Below are 20,746 nucleotides of genomic sequence, written 5' to 3'. Positions count from 1 at the left end.
TACACCACTAGTCACTTCTTTCCATGATGAGTAGTTTCCTCTTAGTACTGTCCTCATTTCTCTTTTTATGAGAAAGTCTTGCATCCAACAAAACAGTTTGCCTCGAATTCCTCCTTGATGGTACAGTTTCCATAAAAGTCTTTGGTGTGGTACTGTGTCAAAAGCTTTCTTGAAATCTAAATAGATACTGTCCACCCATCCTTCCCTTTCCTGTACTGTGTTTGTTACTCTGTCATAGTAGCTCAACAGATTAGTAACACATGATTTTCCTTTTCTGAAACCAAACTGTCTTTCTGTTATCATACTGTGTTCTTCTAGATGATTTACCCAAGCTTTTCTTATAAGTTTTTCTAATACCTTGCTTACAACACTGGTTAGTGATACTGGTCGGTAGTTGAGTGAATTTTGTCTATTTCCTTTCTTGAATAAGGGGACAATATTTGTTTTTTTCCAAATATCAGGTAGTTTACCTTAACTCAAGGATTTCTTGAAAATTAAAAATAATGGTTTACTTAACTCCTTTGCACATTCTCGTAATACCCAACATGAAATTTCATCAGGACCACTTGCTTTTCCTCTGTCTAATCTACTTAACTCCTCCTGTATTACTTTTTCTGCTATTTGTATATCTGGTAGTATGTGTGGACATGCGTGTTCCACATAGTCCCTCTCAAAATTTTTTTCTTCTGTAAAAACTAATTGGAAATTCTTATTTAGTGCTTCACAAATATCTTTCTCTTGTGTATAAGTGATTCCCTCGTCCGTAATGGATTGTATTATATCTTTTACTTTGGTTTTGCTTCTGATATAGCTGTAAAACAGCTTTGGTTGATCACTACTTTTATTTATTATATCCTCCTCAAACTGTTTTTGGGCTTCCTCCTTATTCTTGTATAGTCGTTTCTTGCCTGTTTGTAATTATTATACGCCCTTTCACTATTGTGTCTTCTGTATCTATTCCACAACAAATCTGTTCTTTCTTTTGATTTTTTACATTCTGTATTGAACCATTTCTGTATTTTCTTATCTGCTTCTTTGTGCTGTGGGATGTACTTCTGGACTCCTATTTCATAAAATTCACAAAATTTGTTATATACAGCATTTAAATCTTGTCCTCTAAGCTCATTTTCCCAATCAACTTCTAAGAAATACTTCTTTAGGTCTTGATAATTTCCCTTTTTATAGTTTAGGCTCTTTTTGTAACTATCATTGCTGTTAACTATGTCATATGCTATCCTGAAGTTATAATTTAGTACTGCATGATCGCTTTTGCCGAGTGGAGGGTGATATATTAAACTGTCAGTATCATTTTCTTGCCTTGTAAATATTAGATCTAGCACTGAAGGTACATCAAGTCCTCTTTTTCTGGTGGTTTCCCTCACATGTTGCGTCAAGAAAAACTCTTGTACGAGATCCAGGAGCTTTTGGTCCCAACAGCTTTCTTGGCTATTTATATCTAGAGTATTCCAATTTATATTTGTATTGAAGTCCCCAGTTAGTATAATTCTTTCCGATTTCTCTTCCATTTTATGTAGCAATGATCTTACACTCTGAATTGTACTCTCTGCCAGGTCCTCATATTCGTCTCTTTCCCATGTGTTTGATCTGGGTGGCATGTACAAATTGGCTACAATTACTTTACCTTCAGATGTGTCGATCTCTACTGCAATCAGTTCTACTTGTGATGGTATATCTAGTTTTATTTCCTTGACTTTTAGATTTTTCTTAGTTAATATTATAATTTCTCCTCCTTTTTTTAAATATCTGTCTCTTCTCCATATATTGTATTCCTCTAGGTTTAGTATGTCATTTGATATCCTTGGTATTAATTTTGTTTCAGTTAGGCATATTATTTGTGGTTCATTTTCTCTGACATAATCATTCATCTCTGGTAATTTAGATACCATTCCATCCACATTTGAGTACATCAACTTTATCATCTTGTTTATATACTTGTCATGACATGGTTCTACTACCTTCCTCCTGTTTCTTCCATCCTGTTTGTGTACCACTTTCGTACCTGCAATCCTATTACTTTGTAAAAAAATTTCTTCTTCTCCTCTTCTGATCTTCCCTCATTTTTTGTTTTTGCTTCCTCCCTTTTCTCTTTCAGTAATTCCAGTTCCTCTTGTGTTAGGCATCTTTTTATCCATACATTTTTGAACTCCTCTTTTTCCTTAAGATTCTTTGCATTTTTTAGTATCTCTTCCACAGTGTTTACACTCTGGAAAGTCACCTTTAGAGGTCTTGTCTTGCTTTTCTCGTATTTCCCTAACCTTTTGTGTTCCTCTATGTCTTTACTACAGATTTCCTCTGATACTTCTTTCAGTAAGCTCATTACATTTGCCATCACCTTTTTGTCTCTTGTGATCTTGTTTTTAACTTCTTCCTCTTCTATACCAGTGATTACTATTGATTTGTTTATCTCTACTGAATCTCTGACTAACTTTGGATTGTTTTGGATTATTCTTTTCACCTCCTTTTTAATGCTTTTTTCCTCTACCCTTGTTTCTAAGTCTTTCTTTACTTTCACCATTTCAGCATACGTGGTTTCTACATCATTTTTGTAGCTTTGCACAGCTTCATTCACTTGTGTTATATTCTCAGTATCACTGCTCTGGTCAATAAGATTGCTAACTTGCCTAATTGTCTCTGTGTCATTTTTGAACTCTTCCATAACACTCTCCTGATTGACTACTGTACTTGCCATTTCACTCATTTTCTTCCTATTAGTACTCAGTTCCACTGTTAGTTCACTGATGGTTGTGTCTTTCTTATTGGCCTCCCTTCCTAGTTTTTTTATTTCTTCCTTTTGCAAGTGCATCTGCTTCTTTATTTCATCAATTTCATTTTTGAAAGCCATTTCTAGTTTGTTTACACGTTCAACCAGTCTATTGTGAGTCTCTACTTCAACCAGTTCTTGGTAGAAATCATCATTTTGCTTTTTACCTTTATCCCTTTTCTTTTCCAAATTTGTTTTACTGAAGTATGTATCCATTTTGCAATACTTAAAGTGCAAAGCATGTACTTACAATCTCCGTGTTGTTGTAGTCTAAACAAACCTCAGAGATGACTCAGCGTATTCTTTCGTCTTGGTTCTATTTCCTGTTTGAACAAGTCTTGTTTAAACTTATTATTTTTTTCCTTTTAATAATGAACAATCATTTAGTCTAACCTGGTACTGAGCTTGACTCATACAAAGATACTATTTAGGTAATGCCACTGGCCGTGATGATTTGGTACGGAGCGCCGGTGTCGCACGTCCGCCTAGACTGAATCCGTGTGTGTGTGTGTGTGTGTGTGTGTTTATATATATTGAGAGGCGGAAGAGAGAGTTATATGTAGAAAGAAGGAGAGAGGTGAAAAGATTAGTAAGTGAGAGTAAGAAGAGAGTGGATGAGGAATTTGGAAGGAATTTGAGTGTAAAGTGGAGGGACTGTAAGAAAATGTTCTGGAAAGAGGTGAAAAGAGTAAGACAGGGTGGAAGTAAAGTTAGCAGGGGAGTGAAAGATAAAAATTGTAGATTACTAGTGGAGAAGGGAGAAAAAGTGAGCAGATGGAGAGAACACTTTAAGGAATTGTTGAACATAGAGGATGGAAGTAATGCGAGTATAAGTGGCTGGGAAATGGCTGGGAGAAGGAGGGAGGTGAGAAGACAGGAAGAAATCAGTAGGATAGAAGTTGTGGAAGCAATGAAGAAAGTTAAATCGGGGAAAGCCCCAGGAATTGATAGAGTGTGTGGTGAAATGCTGAAGCATGGGGGGGAGATAGTATAATAGTAGAATGGATGTGGAAGATGTGCAGATTGGCCTGGGAGGAATGTAGAGTCCCGGAGGATTGGAAGTCAGATATAATTATTCCCTTGTACAAAGAAAAAAGGAAAAAAGAAGTGTGTGGTAATCACAGGGGCATTTGTCTTCTTAGTATAATAGGAAAAGTGTATGGTAGGATACTTATTGACAGAGTTAGAGAAAGAACAGAGAAATTAGTTGGAGAAGAACAGGGAGGCTTTAGGAAGGGAAGAGGTTGTGTAGATCAGATATTCATTCTTAGATCTTTAGTGGAAAAGTTTCTAGAGAAGGGAAAGAAGTTGTATGCGGCTTTCATGGATTTGGAGAAAGCATATGACAGGGTGGATAGACAAGGATTGTGGAAAGTATTAAGAATATATGGAGTAGATGGGAAGTTGTTGAATGCTGTGAAGAGTATGTACGATGGTGCGAAGGCTGCAGTGCTTGTGGATGGTGAACTAAGTGAATTTTTCTCTTTGAAAGTTGGGTTGAAACAGGGATGTGTCATGTCTCCATGGTTGTTCAATCTGTACATAGATGGGGTAATAAAAGAGGTACAAGGTAGGGTAGTGGATGTTGGAGTGGCCCTGGTGAGAGAGGATAGTGTTTGGAAACTCCCTGTACTGTTGTTTGCAGATGACACTGTGTTGTTGAGTGAAGACGAATGGGAGCTGCAAGGCTTGGTGGATGAGTTTGGGAGAGTGTGTAAGAAATGGAATCTTAAGGTGAATGTAGGGAAGAGTTAAGTGATGGTCATTGAGAGAGGTGAAGTCAGTGAATGTACAGCGAGGTTGGATGGTGAGGAATTGGAAAATGTGAGTACGTTTAAGTACTTGGGTAGTGTGATGAGTAAGGATGGAGGTTTGGAGAGTGAAGTGCATGAAAGGGTACAGCAGGGAAGAAAGGTTGCTGGTTCTTTGAAAGCAGTGATAAGAAACAGGGAAGTGAGCATGGAAGTGAAAAAGTTACTACATGACAGTATTGTGATACCAACTCTAACGTATGGAAGTGAAGCTTGGACGTTGTTGGAAGGACACAAGTCAAGAGTGAGAGCAGTGGAAATGAGTTTTTTAAGAGGAGCTTGTGGAGTCACTTGGAGAGACAGGCTGACGAATGGGGATATAAAGGAGCGTTGTGGTGTGGATGTGGATGTGATAGGAAGCGTTATGAGGAACACACTGAGGTGGTTTGGCCATGTGGAGAGGATGGAGGGTGAAAAACTGACGAAGAGAGTGTATGTGAGGTGGAGGGGGGAAGAGGGAGGGGGAGGCCGAGGATGAGATGGAGGGATGGGGTGGAGAGGTATATGAGAGAGGGGGGTGTGAGTTGGGAGCAGGGGAGTGAAATGGCGGGGGACAGGGCGACTTGGAGGTGATTTGTTTGTGGCCACCCCAAACGGGATTGAGGCGACTGGCAATATATATATATATATATATATATATATATATATGTGTGTGTGTGTGTGTGTGTGTGTGTGTGTGTGTGTGTGTGTGTGTAGTGTCATCTCTGTTTCTAAGCCATTAACTTGATGTATTACACGCTGCAATGACTATATCTATGGGTTCAGGAGACCCTGTTGCACTCATTCCCATGTGATTTATTATATGTATACAAACTGAATTTCAGCAAGGGTGGTGGTATGCCTGTGGTTGATAGGTCTGCTCGCCCTGACGGACTAGGGTTGATTAACAACAGAAGTACCACTGAAATTCCCTTGTACATTATTATGGGGTAACAAGACTGCAGCACCTATTCCTAAGCGATGCCAGTAAGTATACAGTTACTACACACTGATTATCCGTTTTATGACAAAAGCGCCGCAACAGCACGGCGGCTATATTTCTTCACCCGGCAGTGTGTGTGTGTGTGTGTGTGTGTGTGTGTGTGTGTGTGTGTGTGTGTGTGTGTGTGTGTGTGTGTGTGTGTGTGTGTGTGTGTGTGTGTGTGTGTGCAAAATAACGTAAACGGTTTTCATTCGATTTTAAAAGACTTTGTAGAAGGGCTGAGGTTCAGTTAAGGGCTGATTGATTATTTTTGAGAAAATACAGTAGGTAAAACATCAAGGTCACATGGCAGGGTCACCTTAAATTTCACACAGTTTACGACCAAATTTGGTGAAATAATGGAAGTAGGACAAGGATGAAGTAATGTGTTGTTGAGAACAGTTAGTTAGAGGTCAGGGTCATAGGTCAAGGTCAATAGTTCCACTGTATAAGTAAAACAACTTTCACTTGATTTAGGCCAAACTTGATGAAAGTGTTTAGAGTCAGACAAGGATAGATTTGATTTTTGAGAACAACAGGTAAAAAATCAAGGTTACGAGGCAAGGCCAAAAGGTCATATCATCGTCTCAGTTCCAGTCTGATTTGTACCAAACCTAGTGAAACGGCGGAGGAGCAGGCAAATACGAGGTAATTCGAATTTGAGAACAATCGGTCAAAGATGAAGGTCACAGGGCAAAGTCAAATGTTGAACCTTCAGACCAGTTGTTGGACATGGGTTTGCACTTTCTGAGTGCTACGTCTTGCATACGTTTTTCTCATAAGACCGTCTTCCTATGAAACTTGGATACCTTGTGAAGACCGGTACCTGTTCCTTATCAGTATACTTCACACACCTCACAGTACACATTGATACATACATGCGTATGTTCCTGTTGTGCTACCCCAGTCTTTCCGATAGAGCAGACCCATCAACCGCAGGCAAGCAACTGCCCCTACAGGGCCATCCCGTGCAGTGAATCGATGTTCCCATGTGGCTGCCCGCGCCTCGCCGTAGCGACGCGCGGGAACTGGTGTGAATGTTTGGTTCTTGGGTGGATACCGCATTTGTGTCTCGTCACCCAGTTAACTGGAGCACCATAATAATCCTCACGTCACCCCATTATTTGGCTATATGGTAAGCACCCAGAGTAGTAAGTGGTTTCCAGAGTTACAGGGAACCATTTGAATTATCACTCAGTGTAGAGCCACCTGAAGTGGAAGGAAGAGCAATGAATAGTGACAGAAAGGAAGGGAGAAATGGGAAGAGAGGAGAACCGACACAGAAAGAGAATGATAGACATGAAGGAAGAAGTAGGCAGCACTACATCAAGTCACCTGGCGGGCTTGATATGAATCGTATGTTATTTTGGTTCATTGGTTCATCTTGCTTTATATTTTAAACTCTTCTGTTGATGTACTTACTTCATTCTTATCCTGTATAGAAATTACGACTCGTTTTTTCTCTCTTTTTCTTCGGTTTCTGCTCATCTGACTTCATTCCTTGGCTGCTGTTGTTGTTCCTCCTTCGTACTTTTATCCGTTTTAAAGTCTCTGCTTAGTCCCCTCGCTGTCTTTATCCTTCGCCTTCGTCTTTACTATCTACTTTCCTCATTCGTTTTGATCGCGGCAGAAGTTTCGACAAGAGCCTGTTCTGTTTTTTGGTTCCCTCTTATTACGTCTTTGGCTGATACCTTCTTCCTTTGATTTTGCTGACCTACTCTAACTTGATCCTGCTTATAATAATCTTATTTAATCTCATCTGTCTTACACTAACCTAACCCCGTATAGCCTAACTCTTCCTGATCTGATCTTATACTAACTAGGCTATCCCAGCCAAACCTTTCCTAGTGTAATCTTGTGTTATGTCACATAATCTAACCATATCTAATTATACTTAACCTACCCTACCCTACCCTAGCCTAACGCAGCTTCACTGACGGCTATCGAACCTAACCTAATCCAGTGTAGTACCCGTATTTGTACAGTAGAAGCCTAACCTAGCATAGTTAGGTCAAACATTTCCTATATTTCCCCAAACCTTCTTCTGCCCACGTCGCGTGGCGTAGCGTGGCGTGGCATGGCGTGGTGTGGTGTGGTGTGGCGTCTTGGTGAGGAAGGAAATTAACCGTGTGCCGCGAATATAAAAGATGGACCAGAGCTGTAACTGACACACGCCCATAACTGCATCAGACGCCATTACCACCACCACCACCACCACTCGTCATCACCACACCACCACCAGTACCCACCACAATCCTGTCCCTCATGGAGTTGGGATTATTTGGGAATAAGAGTCACCTGGAATTTCGTCAGGTGGGTCACATACGAAGTACGATCAGCTGAATTACCACCACCTGAGAATTAGTCAAAACAGGAATAGCTGCCATGTGGGAGCTACGGTCATACAGGGATTACCGCCGCCCGTGAATTACGGTCATATAGGAATGACCAAGGCCAGTAAGACTACAGGTCATGCTATACAAGGGCAAATTTGTGTCCAGCACACCGTCATGGCGTGGACACACCTTACAAGAGGTTGCCAGATAGTGATAAACAGGCTCAGTTGTTGGGAGGTCAGAGATCAGACAAATCATCTCTCTCTAGTCTCTGTGGTCTATAGTCATCTTAATATATTGTGCCAAGAGTGTCAAAATGCCTTGCAACTGTGTAGTGTTTAGGTGTAATTCTTTGAGGATAAAGGTTGCAATATATAATTGGTAACTGGTCAAAAGAGTTTGTAATGTTCATATTTCTCCATAATAATAATTGTTTCATCTCCCGCCCATGTCAAGGCAAGTTTAATGATAAGCATAGCAATCACCTTTAATGTTTGAAATGATGTATATTCTACTGTAATAGGTATTTGCAAACAGAAGGATTATTATTAATTTGGGGTGTTCAGTATTCTGGATGTATTTGGCAAATATCCCCCCACTTTTCCTTCCTTTATCCCCTTTCTCTCCCGTCTCTCCCTCTCTCAGGTCTCTGTGTAATGAGGCTTTGACTGAAGCATAAAATTCCTTCTCTCTCTGTATAATAGACACATGCATAGCAATACTGTAATAAATGATAATATATTGCGTTTGTGTCCAGATTATAAACCCTAACTTCAGGTTGCATGCTCCACTTAATTATATTAAAACATGGAATGCAAGATTGTTCAAGGAATCGAAGGGAGATGAAAGTATGGTGAGAGCATAATTTATAGAGAGTAACATTAACTCTTCATTACCATTACGTCATTCTCATTATGCTTAAGGTAATTCTACTACCACTTTCACTCACACAGCTTCCGTCTAATCTGATGATAACTAGAACAAAATAATAAAAGCCGGCACGGTACTGAATAGATAAAAAAAAAAAAAATGCTTGGAGTCACAGCCTGTCCGCCCCTACCTCCCTCCGATGGCTACCACAAGAGAGGTGAGTGGGGCAGAGGGTGGGAGGTGAGTGAGGGGAGGTGACTTCCACCACGCCGTAACGTTACCACATCTGCGTGGTACCACTGGGTGAGGAAGGAGACCCGGTAGTCTTATTGGCTTTGGGAATCACACAACCTGGGAATTACTGTCATATAGGAATACCACAACGTGGGAATTGCGGTACAGGAATTACAGCAGCCTGGGAAGTATTATAATTTAAGAATGACCACAACCTAGGAATTGCTGAACAGGAATTACAGCAGCCTGGGAATTGCAGTCACATGGATTCCTGGTTATGTGTGAATTACTGACGTGCATGAATTAGGGAGGTATCATATGTGGATTAACTGGAAATGAGGTGGGAATGACTGACCGGCTGATGAATACCAGGCCGGCCGTGCGACAACAAAGGTCAGTCTCGCCCAGTAATAAATACAATTGAAAACAGTGCCGGACAAACACATGGTCTGTGCAGTCAGCCAATTCACCTACCAGTATATAAAAATACATACAACATACCTGTATAAATGTAAATATGTTCTCGCAAATATAAATATCAGTACCAGTATAATGATGTGTATATCTATATCTACGTATCTGTCTATCTACATCTATCTGTCTTTCCACACACACACACACACACACACACACACACACACACACACACACACACACACACACACACACACACACACACACACACACACACACACACACACACACACACACACACACACACACACACACACACACACACACACACACACACACAATAAGATAAAACTATAGTTCAATGAGGAGGCTAGCCTGCTCGATAAAGTTGTCAGCTATCATGTTGCCTGGTGCCTCCCGAAGCACTAAAAGGACAGTACAATCAGACCTTACACTGTATATATATATATATATATATATATATATATATACCTGATGAAGCAGCCACCACGAGTGTTCTGAGGACTGAGGCACTCAGTCATTAAGTGGCACAGCATGTAACAGATCAATCATCACAACAAGGAACGTGCCTTCCTTCCATCACACCACACTGGTTCAATTGCATGTGACCGAATCGAATGGATATCACGGTAGATTCCTAGCAAGTGATGGGAAATGTCTGGGTATACACCCATTGACACATCAGTTAGGCTGTCTCCCAAAGCTTGTTATGAAGAGGAAATACATCCCACCGATGAAACCAGGAAGCTTCATTGCGACCATCTGTCTGTTTGTCTGTAGCCAGACGCCTTAGTCCCGCATGGGGTGGTCACAACGAGTTGCCTCCATGCCACCTTGCCTGCGGCGAATATAACATGTGAAAAAATCATTTGAAGGAGAGGCATAACAAGGGCAGGGAATGATGGTGGAGGCGGGTCATATCAGCACCGTGCTTAGTATCCCTGAGATTAGTATGTGCTGGCACCCAACACAAAGATACCAGTCACCACGGCCAGCGAGAAAACACATTTCAAAATCTCCCTAATCAGGTGTATGTGGTGAAATACATATTTGAAGACAGTCATAAACTGAAGTGCTTGAGGGTGCACCAGAGTAACTGAGTCGCCAGAAACTAACATTTGATGCCCTTGAGTTTAAAATTGATTCTCTAAGTAGTCTAAGCCATCCTGGTTGCTGAGCACTGGGCGGGAGAAATAACAATCAATGGCGTATTGTGCCACTTGTTGTTGTTGTTGTTGTCACAGGCTCTTCTGAATTTGAATAAGCGACTTGAAGGCCACGGCCGAGATTCATGAACACATGATCAACTGCATTTCATACCATAGACTTAGTTTTGCAAGGAAAACAAGAAAACGAAACAGTCAGTACTCTCATTTCCTTGTTCATTGTGTAAAAATATACAGCCTCTTAATTTTTTTCTAACAAGAGATCTGGGAAACTTCTACCCTTCCTGTCCTTCTTGCAGAAACATTGTATTTAAGCGTAGTTTGCCCCAAATTTATACATACTAGTGCAATTCTTTTAACATTCTTTTAACCACTTCCTTCTAGTGACGTCATCATTATGCTCACCCTACTGCTACCAGATAATTTTGTTCGAGAACTTAAGTAGTGAATTGCTTTTTGAAAGTTATACATACTGTGCATAAGGGAGGGGATGCCTGGCTCAGGAGTTCCTGTGAGACAGGTATGTGAAAAGTATTTAGCAAAAGGTAAAGATGTGTTTTAGGCGTTCATGGATTAAGAGAACTGATAAGGATTATGATAGAACTGATAGGAAGGCTTTGTGGACTGTTTTGAGACTGTATGTATTTGATGGTAGGTTGTTAAAGGGAGTGAAAAGTTCTTATGTGAATAGTAAAGCGTATGTAAGAGTGGGAAATACTGTGAGTAATTGGTTTCTCGTGAGAGTGGGGCTGCGGCAGGGATGTATGATGTCACACCTTGGTTGTTTAATAATTATATGGGTGGTGTTGTAAGGGAGGTAAATGCGAGTGTGTTAGGTGGAGGTTTGAGTCTGGTGAATGCTGATGGTAGAGAGTGGAATCTAAATCAGCTGCTGTTTGTGGATGATATTGCACTGGTGGCTGATTCGGAGGAGAGATTGAGACAGTTGGTAGAGGAGTTAAGAAGGGTTTGTGAAAAGAAGAAATTGAGAGTAATTGAGAATAAGAGTAAAGTGATGAAGTGTACGAGGTTGGTAGATGGTAGGAGGATGAATATAGTTCTGAATGGTGAGTTGCTTGAGAAGGTAGTGTGTTTTAAGTATTTAGGGTCACATGTTGCTGTGGATGGAAGAATATATGTAAAAGTGAAGTTTAGAATGAACGAAGTAGGAAAGGTGCTGGGAGGAATGAAAAAAGTGTTTAGATGTTGTTTACTTAGAATGGATGTAAAGAGATGGCTGTATGAGGGTGTAATGGTCCCGACTGCGTTATATGGGTCTGAAACATGGAATATACAGTATGTGTAGCAGAGAGGAAAAATTTGATTGTAATGGAGTTGAGGTGTCTGAGGAGTATGTGGACTGAGTGAGAAATGCTGAAGTTCGAAGGAGAACTGGAGTTATGCGGGAGATGGCTGATCGAGTTGAGCAGAGGGTGTTGCGATGGTTTGTACGTATGGAGAGAATGGATGAAGAGTGATTGGTGAAAAAGATAATTGGATCGGATGTGAGAGGTGTAAGACAGAGAGGAAGATCACAAATAGGATGGGTGGACAGTGTGATGAGAGCATTAGATGCGAGAGGGATGTCTGTTGAGCAAGGAAGAGTGGCTGCACATGATGGGGATGATTGGAGAGAAATTGTGAATGAATAAATGGTGATGCGGGCCCGAGGGGATATTCTCCCGCATTTGGTTTGATCAGCTGATCAGGTCAGGTGCGGGTAAGGGGATGGGTCCATTATGATGTGGCAGGGGTAAACCAGCTCTGCTTTCGGGCCTTGCTGCGGATGTCGCTGACTGCATTGCGCAGTTGACCCTTGTGCAGTATGGTGCGGTGAGGATCTGTCTCTTCTTACCTTTGGGGCTAAGATACGAATAAACGTGTGTGTGTGGATGAGTAAATTGGGAGTGTATCGTCCTGTCTCGGCTACCTCCCTTTCTTTGGGGGAAGCAACCTAGGTATATAGATAGATAGATATCTGTTCTATCCACTTCGGAGAGTCTCTCATGAGGTACATAACATGGTCTGCAATTAGCAAGAAAAACAGGAAGAAACGAGAGTGCAACGCCCGCACCTTCCCCACTTGTGGTCTGCTGTTTATAACATGATTCGCCATCATGCTTCGAAACTAATGAGCATCGTGCTCGGACACGACAGGTGCCACTGATCGTGAGGAAGAGGCTGCAGGCCGAACATCCAACACTGCCATGTGCCCTGGACCTTTGACTGAGTGTTCTCACACATGAAATATTCATCCTTACCTGGTCCTCAACCCATCAGTTAAGTCTGGTTCAAATCGGATAAAAAAAAAATTAAGTTGACATACTTATTGATCTTGTTCAGAAACCTGTTGTTGTGAAAATGTAAAAATTTTATCCCCAGCTAACCGGCATAATCCTTCCTACCAGGCTTAATCCAGATCGAGTCAAACCTGTTTGAGTTAAAAGGCCGAACTATTGTCTTGCTCTGTGACCTTTGCGTTTGGCTGATTGTTCCCCAAATTTAATCGTTTCACTCTTTCTTTTCCTTATAATGCTTCCAAAGTTTGGTCAAAATCGAAAAAAACAAACAAAAAACGGTGTATACCTGACCCTTAACCCCTGATCTAAGACCTTTTTTTTTTTTTTGTCAACAATAAGTCACGCCCTCCTCTGATGGTCCTCAGTCATTACGGCACAATTGGGGAACTTCCATCGAATAGTTGTTTCATAATCATGCTAACAGACCGAATAACAGGCAAACCAAACCAAACACATAACCCCATCGCTCTTTCGCGTGCGGGTGTAAAAATAAGTCACCACATTGAAGAGGTTAACATTTGCGCTGTTCTTATACCTATCGTTATGATAAATTCTTTCCTAAGCTGAATATAATCATCGGGCCACCCCATCATCATCATCATCATCCCTACTTCCGTGTTTGAAGATAAAGAAACAGAAATGGAAATAAACAAACATTATATAAAAAAAAAATCACTCCCTTAGCCCCCTCACCTCTCTCTAAGGATGAATAAAATCCTCTCCCGCCAGCCCGAATTAAATGCAAAGATGTCAACGCAGTGAAGAGGTTAATGAAGACTGATTCTAATCAATTCACTGTGACCTGGTTTCCCTTAATCTGAATATAATCGTCCGCCAGGCAAAACATAAAAAAAAAAACGTCGCCGCACTGAAGGATTAAATTAAAAACTAGGCTTTGTACAATTCTCTCTCTCTCTCTCTCTCTCTCTCTCTCATCCCTTCCATCATTTTCTCTCGCCGCTTTTCATTATTTCCTACCTTCCCTTTCTCTCTCGATTTATCTGTTCCCCCTTCCTGTATTCTTTTCTCCTCCCCCCCCCCTCTCTCTCTCTCTCTCTCATCATTATTATTATTATTATTATTGTTGTTGTTGTTTATTATGATGATGATGATGATGATGATGATGATTATCATTGTCATCATTATCATTATTATTGTTATCATTAACATCATTATCATCATCATTATTATTATCATCATCAGTATTAATAACAAAAACAACAACAATGAAAAAATATTATATCATCATCATCGTCATGGTCATCGTTGTTATTGCCAGTAAAGTGCGCTTTGTGAGCACGTGACGAGCGAGCGAGCGCCATTTTATCACAATTTCTATTTGATATAATTATGGAGAAAGGATTGTCAGGTTTGTTATTTCATGAATTTGAGTCAAAAACTACCATTTCCTTAGTAACATCGATGAGGTATGAATATTCAAGGGCGCATCAACTTCCTACGAAACAGACGTGTTTCTCTTCAATTTTGCTCCCGAATAACAGAAGCATCGCATCGTATGAACCACGCAGATTATTCACAATGGTCGAGTAGTTTCAACAAACTACGGCAAAATGTCGGCTATCCATCTCCGGATGAAAGTAAGAAACAGGATGTTTCCCCTGGATGATTTTTCCGTGGATGGTTTTCGGCTATTGATTAAATTTAGATTCGCTCATTGAGTGTTGTGCAGTATATATTATGAAGCAAAAAATAATTAAGTTCTTAGCCATGCTTAGGGTTTGTTTGAGCAACATAGGTTCCAAAGGTACGCGAGTGCTGATGTAAAGCGAGGCGCCGTCGCATTCATTACACGTGCAATGCTAAATTCTACAATCTCCGCTGCCAACCTGCTGTGTCGACGAAACTGAAACGAAAAAGTCTTGGTTATTGATGGGATGATTAAAGCCGGAAATTGGGTCTTTTGCCTTCGTGATTTCAACATTAAAACGTAGCAAAAACGTTAATGTAAAATTATAGGTGGAATCTCCAATATTTAATTGCCAGAGATGATGCCCAAAAACACAGTGTTATGACGGAAAATCTTTTAAAATTTGATTTTGTAATAGAGGCGTTCACTGATTAGAGCTGAACACTCCTATGGAAAACTTGAGATTCCAAGGGGTTCTTACGCCTTTATGGATGAGTTTTTAGTTGATAAGAATATTTATTGAATGAATGTATCACATGCAGAAAGAATTCCAACTCTGCTTCACACAGGGGCAACGATATTAGCTTCTGCTTAGCCTGACTTTCGGGTCGGGCCGGGCCGCATATTCCCGAAGTCTATTACTATTCGGCACTCGACCCGGTTTACGTTAGGTAAGGTTAGGGTTGGGTAGGTTATGTTAGGTTAGGCAAGGATAGGGTAGGTTAAGTTGGGTATCATACAGTACTTATTGCCTGGAAATACACTGAGAAGAATTTGAGAAGAATCATATAATTAGTTTGTGAACTATTGCTCTATTGCTATTAGGCAGTTTTGCTAGCCGCTTGAGCCGTGGGTGACGCTCGGGTCGTATCTCAAAAATACCACATTATTCTCTCCTGTTCTCAGTGCAATTCCCGCAAAAAAGTACTGAAGAAATCTAGCCTAACCTACCCTATCCCAACCTAACCTAGCCTAACCTATCCTAACCTAACCTAACCTGGGTTGGGTACCGAATACCAACAGACTTAGGGAATATGCGGTCGGGCCACTCTTTTCCAAACTTAACTGAGTGTAAACATCTCTTGCTTTCTTTGCTAGCAATAATGATTATACTGTAATGTGCGATGAGGTCTTGTTATAATTATTCACGCGTGAGAGCAGGTACTAGGTTTTACTCGACGTGTTTGTGTTTGTGTGTGTATGAAAATTAGACCTTTAAAAAAACCAATTTAAATTAAACCTTTCGGTAGGGTTGAGAGTTAGTTAAGGGTCGACCTGGAGTTCTTAAGAACAATAGGTAAAAGATCACTGGGCTAGGTCAACGTCTGGCTTAGCAGAATCAACAATAATATTTATCTGTTTATGGATTATCCTTTGTGACATGTTCAGGCACTTTGTTCTTGTCTTAACGTGAAGTTCAACTTCAGGTTAAGGCAAGAACGAAGTGAATGACTTTTGTGAACAATTAGTCAAAGGTTAAGGTCATAGGGCAAGGTCAAATTTTGACCTGTGTGTCTGTGTTTGAACAGAAATATCAAAAACACTGTTGCTCCTAGGACTAAACTTGGTGTAAGTGTTAAGGAACAACCATGGAGTTGACCTATAGTTTTTGAGAACAGTTGGTTAATGGTTCGGGACACAAGGCAGTCAACTTAAATATTTTATATCCGGTGTAGACATAAGTTTGTAGAAGTGTTCAGGGTAACACGAGAATGAAGGATTTAGAATGCGAAAACAATGAATTAAATGTCAGGACCAGAGGGAAAGGTCAACGGTTAAAGCCATGTGACAAAGTTAACTTAAACAGATATGCTCAGATTTCGATCAAACTATGTGTGAGTGTTTAAGGTAAAGCAAAGATGAAAAGATTTGATATTGAGAGCAAGGTCACAGAACAAGGTCAAATGTTCTGCCTTTATACCATATGTTGGACGCGCGGGTATTGCTTTCTTTGAATGCTCCTTCTGTTTACGCTTTCTAGCTTTAAACGATTTTATTCGATTCACGAAAGACCTCGTACTGAACTAGTGAATGAGGCCCATATCTGACTCATATTGTTGGAAAAGTCACTCCAAAGCTGAATAAAATCGCCTTATTCTGGTAACAATTAAGTGCAAATACGTCATGGGGGTGAACTGGTAAACCCTTTAACAGCGGCGTGGGAACCTACCATAATATTTCGGATAACATCAAACGATTTTATTTACCACGTAGAAACCTACCTCAACAGAAATGAATGGAAGTCAACTAAATCAACAATTTGGCCAAGGATTATGAACTTCCTGTTTTGTTCCAATTAACACCAGGTGATTTATCGAGCTGGAGAGAGAGAGAGAGAGAGAGAGAGAGAGAGAGAGAGAGAGAGAGAGAGAGAATTTGTCTTTTATCTTGCCTTATGCAACTGGTCTTATACAGTTTTGGAGAGAATTTTCGGGCTTAGAGTCCTGGATACAGACATCATTATCCCTTTCACGACACGCTGAAGCTGAATATAATCATCCCAACAAAAAAATGAAAAAGACAAGAAAGAAAAAGAAGTTACAAAATTCAAGGGGTTAAATTAATTTGCTGACGCAGGGTAACATTATGCGCTTGATTTTTTTTTTTTAAATAAAACCTTACCCACACCTAATTGGAAAAAGTTTGTATTTATAGGTATTATTTTGCATTTTTTCTGCAGTGACGATATTTCCACGAATTTTGGCATAAGTTTTTCTGTAACAACCAGGATTAAGTTGTAAATTACTACAGCTGAACGTAACAGAAATATATATATATATTTTTTCATTTTCCTTAATCTTGATACTAATGTGATCTGTTTTTCCATTGTATTCATGTTTCTAGTTTTATTCAATTTAGTAAAGAATTTCGAACTTCCAGAGAGAGGAGAGAGAGAGAGAGAGAGAGAGAGAGAGAGAGAGAGACTAATTTTTTATGAATCTTTTGTACAATAATTTTTTTACCTAGTGCAACCGCCAGATGATTCTGTTAATCTTATTAGAGGCTTAACCCATCATTACATTCCTCAAAAACGATGGCCCGAAGAGTATATGATGGGGGGGTTAAGGAAAGTTTTGACCAACGTGATCCGTTCGGCGTTACCGATTGACCAGCTAACTAGGTATCATATGAAGTACTTGTACAGTTGTAATCAGGAACAATAGGTTGAATACTTGTACTTGGGATTTTAAAAACTAAAATAATTGTACTTCAGTAAAGCCACCAGAACTTGGACCCAAGCTTGAATTATTGTTGACAACAAAATAGACACCATGTAAATTATTTAGTTGTCTGATTAAACTAATTGACTCAGTCATGACACTTGGAGTTATTTATGACCAGACCAGAACCAGGAGTGCATGCAAATTTGCCCCGACCCCCAACCCCCCCCATCCCCTCGCCACCGTTCCATGGGTGAGGCGGGTCCAGGGCCAGGCACCTTCAGTAATATGGGGCTTGATTTTGGCTTAGACTATTCTCCTGACAGGAGGGAAACTTGGGCATTTTGTATTTTTCCTCGAAATATATCAGCTATATAAAGAAAAACTTATGTAAAAAAATGTTTTACCCTCTCGAAGACCTCTCCTTTTATGTGGAAAAAAAAAAAGAAAAAAAAAAAAGGAGTCTCTACTCTCCACTTCTGACCAACTCCGTAAATTTTTTGATCAACTCAGAAACAAACATTGGGGGAGTAACCCCCCCTTCCCCAGTCGGGCCGTCCTGTTCCTTAGTGCGATACTTTGTTCTTATCTGAGTAAAATCGCCCGGAGACAGAAAAATGAGCCTATAATGTACGGGATCGAAATGTCTACATTTCTGTCTGTCTGTCTGTCTGTCTGTCTGTCTGTCTCTCTGTCTCTGTCTGTCTGTCTGTCTGTCTGTCTGTCTCTCTCTCTCTCTCTCTCTTTTTAAGAAGCACCGGGTGTTGGCCGATCCTCAGCATGTGATATCCTTGATGCATTTTTTAAAAACGGAAGATGAATAGAGGAAGGAGAAAAAAAAAATAACTGCGAAAAAATACTCCATAAAAAGATAAGATGTCAAAGAGTCTCAGAGTCCTTAAGTCGGCTCAGAGGTACATTTTCTCTCACCCTCCCACCATCCTTCCCTTGCCCATAACACTGTCTGTCTGGTTACTGCACAGAGGCTGGGGAGTTGTAATTAAGAAAAATGTCGCATTTGCTGATTTAATTCTGGCCCCTACTAAACGATTTTCTTAGATGAGGATTATTATGAGGTAGTGGAGGTGGAGGTAGAGGTAGGTGGAGGAAGAGATAGGCGGAGGATCAGGAAGGTGGAGGTAGAGGTAGGTGGTCGTAAAGGTAGGTGGAGGATGAGAAAGGTGGAGCTAGAGGCAGGTGGAGGTAGAGGTTGGTGAAGGATTAGGAAGATGGAGGGGGAGGTAGGTGGAGGCAGAGGAAGGTGGAGGTAGAGGTAGATGGAGGCAGAGGTAGATGGAGGCAGGCGTAGATGGAGGCAGAGGTAGGTGGAAGCAGAGGTAGGAGGAGGCAGACGTAGTTGGAGGCAGAGGTAGGTGGAGGCAGACGTAGTTAGAGGCAGAGGTAGGTGGAAGAAGAGGTATACTTGGAGGCAGAGGTAAATGGAGGCAGAGGTAGATGGAGGCAGGGGTAGGTGAAGGAAGAGGTAGGTGGAAGCAGAGGCACTTGGAGGCAGAGGTAGGTGGAAACAGAGGTAGGTGGAGGCAGAGGTAGGTGGAAGAAGAGGTACTTAGAGGAAGAGGTAGGTGGAGGCAGAGGCACTTGGAAGCAGAGGTAGGTGGAGGCAGAGGCACTTGGAGGCAGAGGTAGATGGAAGCAGAGGTAGGTGGAAGCAGAGGTAGGTGGAAGCAGAGGTAGGTGGAAGCAGAGGTAGGTGGAAGCAGAGGTAGGTGGAAGCAGAGGTAGATGGAAGCAGAGGTAGATGGAAGCAGAGGTAGGTGGAAGCAGAGGTAGGTGGAGATATATTTACATTTTTATTTTCATTTTTATTTTTACCTTAATCTTGTCCGAAATAAGATTAACCCTTCATTCCAGTAACGTATTTTTTCACTGAACCTACAGTCATATAATTTATTTCAACTTAGGAGAGAGTTTTCAGACATAGGGGTTAGACACAAGTTCTTTTACCTTTTCTCTAATATAGGAAAGAGCAGAAATAAAATGAAATATACGTCACCGGTATGAAGGGCTTACCTGACAAAACTGTGTATCTGTCTTGATATGAGAGGCGAACAGTTTTAAGTGACAGCCTGTGCTAACACGTAACATACCTGCCAAGACATTACACTACTGGCAGTGAAGAAACACCTGTACACCCATATCATGCCTGGACCATACAACACCTCGATCAGAACACCGTGTTACAAGCCCCCCTTCTCTACATTCACCCATCAGAGGTATCCCCAAATAAAGCTGATGGAGTACACCTCAAGGCTTAGATCAGGACGTCACCCAGCTTTTCTCTGTTACCAGCTTAGATTCAGGTTGGGTGGAGTCACACGTAACACATGCACCGCTTTATTTTACTTGTAATTTATTTTACTTTTTGCTCTTTCTTTTTGTATGTCCCACCTGCTGCAATACAGTTTTTCTCTGCCTTGTATTCTCTCGTTTTCATTTGCTCACTTTTACCCTCCTGACCTCTTACCCTTCCTCAAACTCTCGTTTACTCCTGTTGTTCATTCGTTGCCCTCCTTTTACGCTAATTTGCCCTTATTATTCACTGATAACTATCTTTTTATTCTTCCTTTTTCTTTCTTTACGCTGTCTCTCTCCCTGTCTCTGTATACATGAAATAGTATACAATATCTATCTATCTATCTATCTATCTGTCTATCTGTCTGTCTATCTATTTATTTATATGTATATATACATATATATCTACCTATATGCCTATATTATATCTGTCTATCTATAACTATATCTGTCTATCTGTATGTCTATGTTATATATATATATATATATATATATATATATATATGGAGCCTCTGTGGTACAGTGGTAGTGTGTGCATTTCGTACACGGGTGAGCCAGGGTTCGCGCCCCGCCAGGGTAATAAACTTTGAGAGTGTTCACCCAGCCACGTACTGCATTGGTGGACACAAGGGATGCTCTGGTTGAACCAGTGTTGCTTACTATAAAATATGCTTGCACCCTGTCGGCTTGCGCGGGCCGATTACACTTGGTTCACAGACTACACACACT

The sequence above is a fragment of the Coenobita brevimanus genome, chromosome 1, assembly GCF_032717465.1.
Source record: "Coenobita brevimanus isolate Jiangsu-jjx chromosome 1, ASM3271746v2, whole genome shotgun sequence".
NCBI lineage: Eukaryota > Metazoa > Arthropoda > Malacostraca > Decapoda > Coenobitidae > Coenobita > Coenobita brevimanus.
Note: the sequence above shows the minus strand (reverse complement) of the source record.